Raw genomic sequence first — 10,154 nt, forward strand, 5'->3', positions numbered from 1 at the left:
AAGTAGGTGTTACTATTATTACCATTTTATAGTCAGGGAAACTGAGGCAGAGAGCATTTAAGTCATTTTCCCAGGGTCACAAAAGCTACTAAGTATCTGACAACAGATCTGAACTCAGGTTTTTTTGGACACTAGTTCCTATACTCTATTCATTGCATCACCTAACTTCTCTAAATGCCATAAAATATCAAATTCTTCCAGTATTATCAAATCTCATTTAAATTGGTCTTTTGCTTTACTAAAAGAACTGTCAATTAAACATGTATTAGGTACCCATTGTGTAGAAGACACTGTATTGGGCAACGTGTATACAAGGACAAAAATAAAAATCTTTGCCCTCAAGGAGCTTACATTATACGAGGGGTACACAGATAAGTAAATAATTTCAGAAAGGAGAACCTTTGGAAGGATATGTACCTGAGCTAAGCCTTGAAGGAGGGTATTTATTAAGTTATTATTGATTACAATTAAATATAATGTTCTAAATAAGTGAGTAAATGTATGCCACTTCCCAAATTAAAAAAGGTAGAAAATAAACATTTCTGAAGTACCTGCTATGTGCCAGGTACTGTACTAAGTGCAAAACAAATATTATCTCAATTGATTCTCACAACTCTGACAAGTAAGTATTATTATTCCCATTTTATAGTTGAGGACCAATTTCTGGTCTGAATTAAAAATTCAGAGTTTCCATTACCCTACTTTAAAGTTTGATCTACCATATGTTCATACCATGAACATTATTCAATCCATGTTTATGCATGACAAGTAGATGAGCTATCGACCTGGCTGATTATTTATCCAAGTCTTATTTACAATACACATAATGGTGGCAATTAAATCAATTGTTCAGAAATCCTACATTAAGAATTTAAATACCTAAAATGAACAGATAAATGGCACAGTACAGTTTTTTCAAATGGGGGCATATAACCACCTCTGGAGGGTTATATGTTATATCTCACATAGGTTGGACAATTCTCTGAAGGACAGTTGTTTACTTTGTATATGTTCATGAAGATAAGACACTTCAGAAAAAGAACATCAGGAGAGGTGGGAAAGAGAAGTAAATAAGTACAGTCTTCTTCTTATACTCCACAAGAGAGGAAATTACAGTATTGCTTGAATAAAGGGTAGACAAGATCCCAAATCAGATATCTATCCATGAATCATGTGGACCAGCCATATATTTATAGTATTTGACCCAGTCACGTATGTTCTATACAAAGAAAGAGAATTCAAAAGTAGTGTTCTTCTGGATATTGTACTTTACCCAAAATCTAATTTGTATGAAATTTGAGTATAGAAAGTAATCAATATTATTTTCAGCACATATGTAATCTTTTTTCCTTTCAAAGAGAAATTACTTTAAGGGTGCAGACTATATCCAAGGCCAGACTTATTTGACTAATATAGTTCTGCTGGATTCCTCCTCATAGGAGTTCTTGAAGCACAGACTACTAGAGGACCAATGGATATGATATAGAAGAGATTCTTGTTCAGTAATCAATTGAATTAGATGTTGCCCTAGGTGTCTTCCAATTCTGAGATTCTGTGATACTGTGGAAATATTGCTATTGAAGAAAAATATGTGGATGTTTTTGCTTTTTTAGGCTGTGAAAAAAAGAAATGAATTGATGGAAGGAAGGAAGGAAGGAAGGAAGGAAGGAAGGAAGGAAGGAAGGAAGGAAGGAAGGAAGGAAGGAAGGAAGGAAGGAAGGAAGGAAGGAAGGAAGGAAGGAAGGAAGGAAAGAAGGAAGGAAGGAAGGAAGGAAGGAAAGAAGGAAGGAAGGAAGGAAGGAAGGAAGGAAGGAAGGAAGGAAGGAAGGAAGGAAGGAAGGAAGGAAGGAAGGAAGGAAGGAAGGAAGGAAGGAAGGAAGGAAAGAAGGAAGGAAGGAAGGAAGGAAGGAAGGAAGGAAGGAAGGAAGGAAGGAAGGAAGGAAGGAAGGAAGGAAGGAAGGAAGGAAGGAAGGAAGGAAGGAAGGAAGGAAGGAAAGGAGAGACGACACTGAAATGTCTCATGTTCAATGCCTAATACTAAGTACAACCTGTCATGAAGATGTATATTTTGATTCTGGCTCCTTTTAGACAAGAACATACTATTTGGAACATATTTGGATTGTAATTTTAAATTTGTGTTTTTCTTCTGGTTTTCCTTTCAGTTTTCTAGGAAGTTAGAGCAGATATTTTCCTCAAATTTCAGTAGCCTCTTGTTGGAGGTTAATTTTTGGGACCTAGGAATTCTCTGCCAGGCAGGAAAGCTATTATGTTTTTTAAATAGCATCCACTGGCATAAAAAAAGGAAGCAAAGGCTGCCCATGGTAATGGTGACTTATCAGTAAGAGGGGAAAGAAATGCCCTTATAGAAATAATGACACACATAGGTGTAATGCTTATCCTGATACTTCAGTTTGTTTGTACGGTTCCATTATAATGAATTTTGAAATGAGTTTGTAAAGCAGCTGAAGACAAAGGCCAAGATCAACTTATCTTGCCCAGGATGGGTCCAGCCAAGGAGATACTCAAGATGCAAAAAGTTCCTGCCAGAAATTATTAGATTTCAGCTCCTAAACAAGAGATAAGGAACTTTAGAAATCTAATTTTAGATCTATAATTCAGTGAAAAATAATTTTGATAGGCCATTTGCCAAATAAAAGCTAACATTTATACTGTGCTTTAAAGATAACAATGGGCACCTAGGTGGCACAGTAGATAAAGGACTGGATTTGGAATCATGAAGACTCATCTTCATGAGTTCCAATCTGGTCCCATATACTTACTATCTGTATGACCCAAGGCAAGACTCTTAACCCTGTTTGCCTCCATTTCTTCATCTGTAAAATGAGCTAGAGAAATAAATGACAAACTCCAGTATCTTTGCCAAGAAAACCCCAAATGGGATCATAGAGAGTCAGACATAATTGAAAACAACCTATCAGCAACAATACTTAAATAAATACTGTAATCTCTTGGGTTCTTTGTTTCTGCATGTGTAAAATGAGGATATCAGGCTAGATGATCTCCAGGATCCCTTCCAGCTCTAAATGGATGGACCAATATTATAAAATTTATTCTTCAATTCAGTAAATGCTATCTGAGCCACTGTACTGGACACTTATTCTTATTTGAAATGTTATGGTAAACAAACAAAAAAAGCTGTAATAGACAAGAAAGTAAACTGTCCTCCAGCTGGCGTAGGTAAAAGTCAGTGGTGGCTTTAAATACTGTTTCTTCAAAGAACCCCTTAAAAACAAGCCATGGTATGAATCCAATTTACTCAGGAGCTGTCTTTGGCACTGAATGTAAAAAGACTGTTTCAGAAATTGAACCCAGAGAGAATTTTTCACTTTATATTTTGAGTCTATCTCTGCAACCTAATTAGCTAGATCAAGCAAGTATTACCATCGGTAAGGATGGTACAGGGAAAAGAGAGAGGAAGATTGCATTGGTGACCAGCCATAACAGACACTTAAGTATAGCAAGGGTAGGGCAAAAAGGATGACAGGAAAAAAAGACCATCCATTAGCCTACTCCCACTTCCCTGTTCCTACCCTTTAGTCACTCTCTGAGTCCATGCAATTGAGTCAAGTTACCAGCTATAGGGTTGGAAACACAAGGATTAGGATTTGGGGTAAAACACACATAGCATACAGAAAACAACAAAAGCAGATTCAGATGTGCAATCAACATCAAGAACAACAGAAGGGACTCAGAAAACGAGACATAAAACAAGAGGGATAAATAATGCCTGATACAGAGTTGAGACCTACTAAGGTTTAGTGAAATGAAATGAATCCAGGCTTACCAACTGGAAGACTGAGAAACAGATTATAGACAGAAAGGAGAGTGTCTGAAAGCATTCAATAAATGGCTATGCTTAGTGTCTTTTCTTCCAACTGACCCAGGGACTCTTAACCTCTTGTGTACCATGGACCCCAGTGGCAGTCTGTGAAGCTTCACTGCTTCTTAGAATAATGTTTTCATGTACATAAAAATCTAATACATAATATTGTAAGAACAACTAATTATACTGAAATCAAAATATAATTTTCCCCATTCAAGTTCACAGATACATTGAAATCTATTTATAGACCTTTGGGAATATGTGAATCCCAGGTTAAAAAGAAGTCATAGATTCTAATTCCTGCATGTCCAGCTAAGATGTTTTTCTATGGCATCCTGGGTGGAATATGTAAGTATTCTGGAGTCTGTGTGATTTGGAGGAAAGAGTGCTAAGACTAAGGTTAGAGCACCTGGGTTCAGTCTTACCTCTGTCATTTACTACATGTGTGACCTTGGGCAAATTATTTAACTTTGTCGGTGTCAGGCTCTTCATATGTATAAAACAAGGGGGGCAGATTGAATGGCTTCCAAGTTCCCTTACAGACTTGAATCTATGATCTTGTGATCTATTTTCCATTGAGAGATTGAAATGTATGATATATTGAAGAGGTGGTAATGTATCGTGGACAGCATGGTAGACTTGGCACCAGAAAAGATGGTTTTCTGGCCAAGGGGAAATCATTTCCATCTGGAAGCCTCAGTTTCTGCAGCTAAAATAAAAATGAGGATAGGAAGCCCTATCTTACATCACAAAGCTGTTGTGAGGATCAAAGAGATCATACCAAGTTTTTTTCATATCTCAAAGTCCTATCTATGAAAGGAAGTATAGTGTCATAGACAGAGAGGAAGCTTCAGACTCTTGAAGGTATGGGTTCAAGTTCTCCTCTGATAACTAGGTGATAACACTGAGCAAATCATGTAATCTCTTGGTGCACCAGACAATTCTAAAGAGAAAGTAAACTACAAAGTCTACTTTGGGACTTCCATACACTCATGAAATATCACCAAACCTATACATGTCAGCTATTCTTACTACTTCATCAAAGAGATGTGAAGTTTTGTCTTATGCATAGGGACTACATGTGTATATATATATATATATATATATATATATATATATATATATATATATATAATGACTTATCCAGTCACAAAGCCACTAATAATATGAGATATTTAAAATGTAATTCACCTATGAAATGTTTTCTGCATCAGTCTTTTCAATCTTCACCAGCACTTATAGAATGTCAAAATAAAATTCAATGATCAGAAACAAAAATTTATATTTTGTTTTTTGAAAACTTTTAGTTGTATATTTTATTTTGGCATAATGGATGCTTTCCAGCAGACATCCAAAAAGTATCTCATTACAACACACTTATACAGAATGCAGTCACTTTGTTGATGATAAACAGAAAGGATCATTAACATTGATAATTGTAGTTAACCAAAGTTATACTGTTTTCCACAGTGAATTATTTACCTTATTGTAGTTTCAGCATTTATTGTCCTTCTGGTTTTACTTTCTTTACTCTGCATAATTTAATATGTGTCCTTATGTTTCTCCAAATTCTCCATATTCAAGATTCATTCCTTATGATACAGCAACATTCCATTAGTTTCATTTACCATAATTATTCAGCAATTGCCCAACTCTAGGAGGCTGCACAAAATGCACACAGTGTGTTTCCAAATTTTGTTATCATAAATAATGAAACCATGAATAGTTTTGATAATGTGTATCTTTTATTGCTGTTTAAAAAAACTTTTACTATCATCTCCAAAATGAAATCTCTGAGATAGAAATTATGAAAATTAAATAATTTTTCTTGCAAAATCCCAAATTGTTTTCCAGGAGAGTTGAACAAATTCCCAGTTATAGTACAATTACTTACATTCCAGAGACCCCCAAGATAGGTGAAAATCCATGAAGTAGCAGGAGAGCAAATAGACCAATGCTACAGTCACTGAGGCAATCAGTGCCCAGGATAGAGAACACAGTACTATGATTGGTCATCTTTCATTCCATTAGGCAATAGTGTTCCATACAAAATCTCATGTTGACAAATGTGCACAAGCAGTAGTGGCATACTGCATTTCCATTGTGTACAGTACAGTATTCATTCACAAAATCCCAAAATATAGTGAAAACTCTGCAATACAGTATTAGATTTTAAAAAACCTGTAATACAGTGAAGCTACAATAAATGAACCACAATAAAAGGAGGGATGACTATATATTTTTCTTCCTACAATCCTTCCCCAAAATGAAGGATTTTGTTTCTAAGCAATTTTCTAATGTTATAGATGCTTTAAAGTGGTCTTGAAAAATAAAATGATCAATTTGTCTTAAATAAATTAATCCATCTTTAGACTTCAGTTGTACTTTCAATATAATACATTTATTTAGTGACTGATTACAATCTAGATTTGTTATTAACTAGTTTGGATTGTACCATATATATATATTACATATATATATATATATTAGAGGCTTTTTGAGGAACAGGTCCAAATTTTTATAACTCTTGAATGCTACACAACTCTTTAAGAGATTATTGACCACACACACACACACACACACACACACACACTCAACAATAGGTGGCCCTATTTTAGAAACATGTTTATAAAGAATTTATTAAAGCTATCTACTCCATGGAACAAACACTTTGGAAAGCAATTTGGAATTATGCAAATAAAGTGACTAAAATATCCATATTCTTTGAACCAAAGACTCTAGTCAATATTCCTAGGCAGCCATCAGTAATAAGAAATAAAATCCCTATATACTTCAAAATATTTATTATGTATAGCAACACTTTTATAATATTTTTCCTTGGTCTGGTAGTTCTTGAATTTGGCTATAACATTCCTGGGTGTTGTCATTTGGAGATTAAGTACAGGAGGTGATCTGTGAATTCTTTCAATCTCCACTTTCCCCTCTTGTTCTAGAATGTTGGGGCCGTTTTCTTGGATAATTTCCTATAGGATGATGTCCATGCTTTTTCTTTTGCCATGATCTTCTGGTAGACCAATGATTCTTACCTTGTCTCTCCTGGACCAATTTTCTAAATCTTCTTTTTTGTGAATGAAGTGTTTCATATTTTCTTCAATTTTTTCATTCTTTTGAATTTGTTTTATAGTTTCCTATTGCCTTGTGAAGTCGCTTGCTTCTAATTGTTGTATTCTGGTTTTTAAAGATTGAATTTCACCCCTGGCTTTTTGGTCATTCTTCTCCTTCTGATCTTTCATCAACTTTGCCTCATTTTCAAGCTGATTAATTTTGGCTTTCAAGACACTATTTTCCCATTTTAGCTCAAGTGCCTCTGTTTCCACATGACTTATCTTGCTTTTTAAGTTCTTTTCCCAGTTGTCTTCAGCCTCTCTTAATGGTGTTTTGAATTGTATTTTGAGTTCTTCCAAAGCCTGTGTCCAATTCACTGGAGCTTCTGTGTTTTTGCTTGGTGTTCCTTGATCTTCCTCTGTTACAGTTGCTCTTTGTTGATTGCCTGTATAGAAGCTGTTAATTATAATTTCTTTTTACTTTTTCTATTGTTTGCAGGTATTTGCCCCTTCTTTTCCCCCTGCAGTTGCCCATAGTCTTGTTCCTCTCATTATGTGCTGGATCTGTGGGTTTGGGCTGTTCTGTCAGCCTTCACCCTTGCAGCTTAGTCAGCAAGGCTCTCAGAGCAGTCTGTGGGGAAGGATGTTGGGGCTTGAGCTTCTCTGCCCTCTGAAGGCTTGATAAGATTAAGCCTGGCAGAGTTGAACTTGCAGAGCTATATGTGCCCTAAGGACAAAACCTCGGGAAGGAGAGGGCAATATGGAGTGCCTCAGCTGCAATTGGACCGCCTTCTTTGAGGTTCTTCTCCAGTTGCCTCCCCTCCACCTGTGTTCAAAGCCCTGATCCTGGCACAGCTTTGCTCTAAAGTTACTCCCTCTAGACTAGCACCGTTGCCTGCCCAGAGATTCCAGCCACTGCTGGAGGCTCATTACTGTAGGTGGGGGGAGGGATCCTGTGACCTTCCTTCTTCCTTCCCCTTAAACCAGAGTATTCTCAAATTCAGGCTTTTTAGGGGTGTACCTTTAAAGTTGGGTACAGTAGGAGGGTTCCTTAGCTCCTGTTGTTAGACTTGGTTTTCAGTCCCCTAGGAACATTTGGTTTTTAATCAGTGAAGAAGGGTTTTCAGAAGTCTGAATTTTCACTGCCTCTATGCTACCATCTTGACTCCGCCTCATATAGCAGCACTTTCATGATAACAAAGAATTAAAACAAAGTAGATTCCCAACAACTGGGGAATGAATAAACAAGTTGTGGACCGTGAATATAATGGAATATTACTGCATAGTAAAAATTATGTGTATGGTGAATACAGAGAATGAGAATATCTATATGAAATAAGTAAGTGAAATAAGCAGTCAAAAATTAGTGACATCGTAATTAAACCAATGTAAATGGAAGACTAACAACACATGGAAAGTAGAAAGTAAATATAACAAAATGATAAAGATAGAGCAGAACACAAATATACTGCCAATCTACCCCGCAGGGAAGGTAGAAGGTCCACAGTTGTTATACGTTGCACATGTTTTGGAGCTTTCTCAATGTTTCAATCAGTTAGGGTGATTTTCTTTTCCTCTCAAAAAAAAAAACAAAACACAACAACAACACTATTGTATGGAGTGTCTCTCAAAGAAAGGAATGGGGAAGGCTATATGAGATTTTAAGGTGACATGAGAAACAGAAAAAATCAATGTAAACTATTAAAAAATTCTTTCACAGAAGCACCATATGAAAGTTTCATATTCATTCACATTCAAAGAATCAGCTCACTAAGAGAGTTGTTATTGGGTCAGTGGCAGTGAGGAAACATATCCCAGATAGGTTAGTTGGTCCTATAACTAGTCTATTGAAAAATGAAATGCAAGTAAGAGCAATGAAATGTAATTCAAGATATCTAAGTCCAAGTTTAGAATAGGGCAATAATTCAATGCATAGTTTTAGATAAATTCCTTCCAACATTATAAAGGAATTACCTTAGAGTCTAAAGATCTAAGTTCTGGTATTGGTGCCATTTTCTAGTCTATGGGAAAGTCACAAATTATCTTATTCCTCATTTCTCATACAAAAAATTGAGATCATATTTGTACTACTTAGTATTATACATTCTAAAATTAGAGTGGGCAGGGCCATAGAGATCTTTTAGTTCAACCTTTTCATTTTTTCTGATGAGGAAATTTAGTCACACAAGTTTCAAGTGTCAAAACACAAAACTTTTTTTTACAGGAAAATGTCTTAAAATAATACTATTTTAAATTAAAATTATATTATTATATATATTTAAAAATAAAAATAAATAAAATATATATTTAAAATAAAATTAAAATAATACTATTTCTAATGTCCAAGGTTTAAAAAATGCTTTCTTTACACTTGCTCTGAGTAGACTGCATAAGCATATTATGCCTATTTCATAGAAAAAATAGAGTTAAAATAACTTATCTAGTTACACAGCTAATAAGTGTCAGAACTTAATTACAAGTCCAAATATCTAGACACCAAGACTAGCATTACTTCATTTGTAAAGTTGGATCCCCCCTCCGTCTCTCTCTGTCTTCTCCCCCATATTCAAATATGTGTGTATGTATGTGTGCGCATGTGTGTTCATGTAAATTTTAAAAGCTAGACCTGTGATTTTAATGGTGTATGGTGTTTCCAGTGAGGAATTTTTTCATAGTGGAGATTAGCACTTTCTCTGAAAATTATAGAGAATTAATTGCCTCGAGCACTGAGAAGTTAAATGATTTTCTAGGTCACACAGCCACTATGTTCCCGTGGCAGGTTTTGAAGCCAAGTCTCTCAGAGTAACTGAGGCTGGCTCTTCATACAATCTTTCAGGTGATCTCTGCTCATTTTTAAGATCAGCTGTTACTATCATTCCAGCTTTAAATTTCCTGATTCTAGCAAAAGAACAGTATAAATGCACCTGGATACCAAAAGCCTGTACATGTGCCAAGTTTAAAAAATAGGCATTGATGGGCTACATGAAGAGATAAAAGTGTAGGGATTATAATAGGTGCCCGGACCAGCTGAGACCTGCGCAAATAAGGTGAACCTGAAAAACAGACAACTTCCCAATATCTATTGGACAAATACTTATCTTCTCTACTGCTGTGATTCTTTAGGATTCCCTCAGACTCAGCTGCACCTGGTACAACTCTTTGTCTTTAACCTAGCAAATGGGCAGATGCTTCTGGTGTGATCCTCTCAAGACATCACACCTAAAAATCCACTGACTTTTGTAGTG

The sequence above is a fragment of the Monodelphis domestica genome, chromosome 2 (assembly GCF_027887165.1).
Source record: "Monodelphis domestica isolate mMonDom1 chromosome 2, mMonDom1.pri, whole genome shotgun sequence".
NCBI lineage: Eukaryota > Metazoa > Chordata > Mammalia > Didelphimorphia > Didelphidae > Monodelphis > Monodelphis domestica.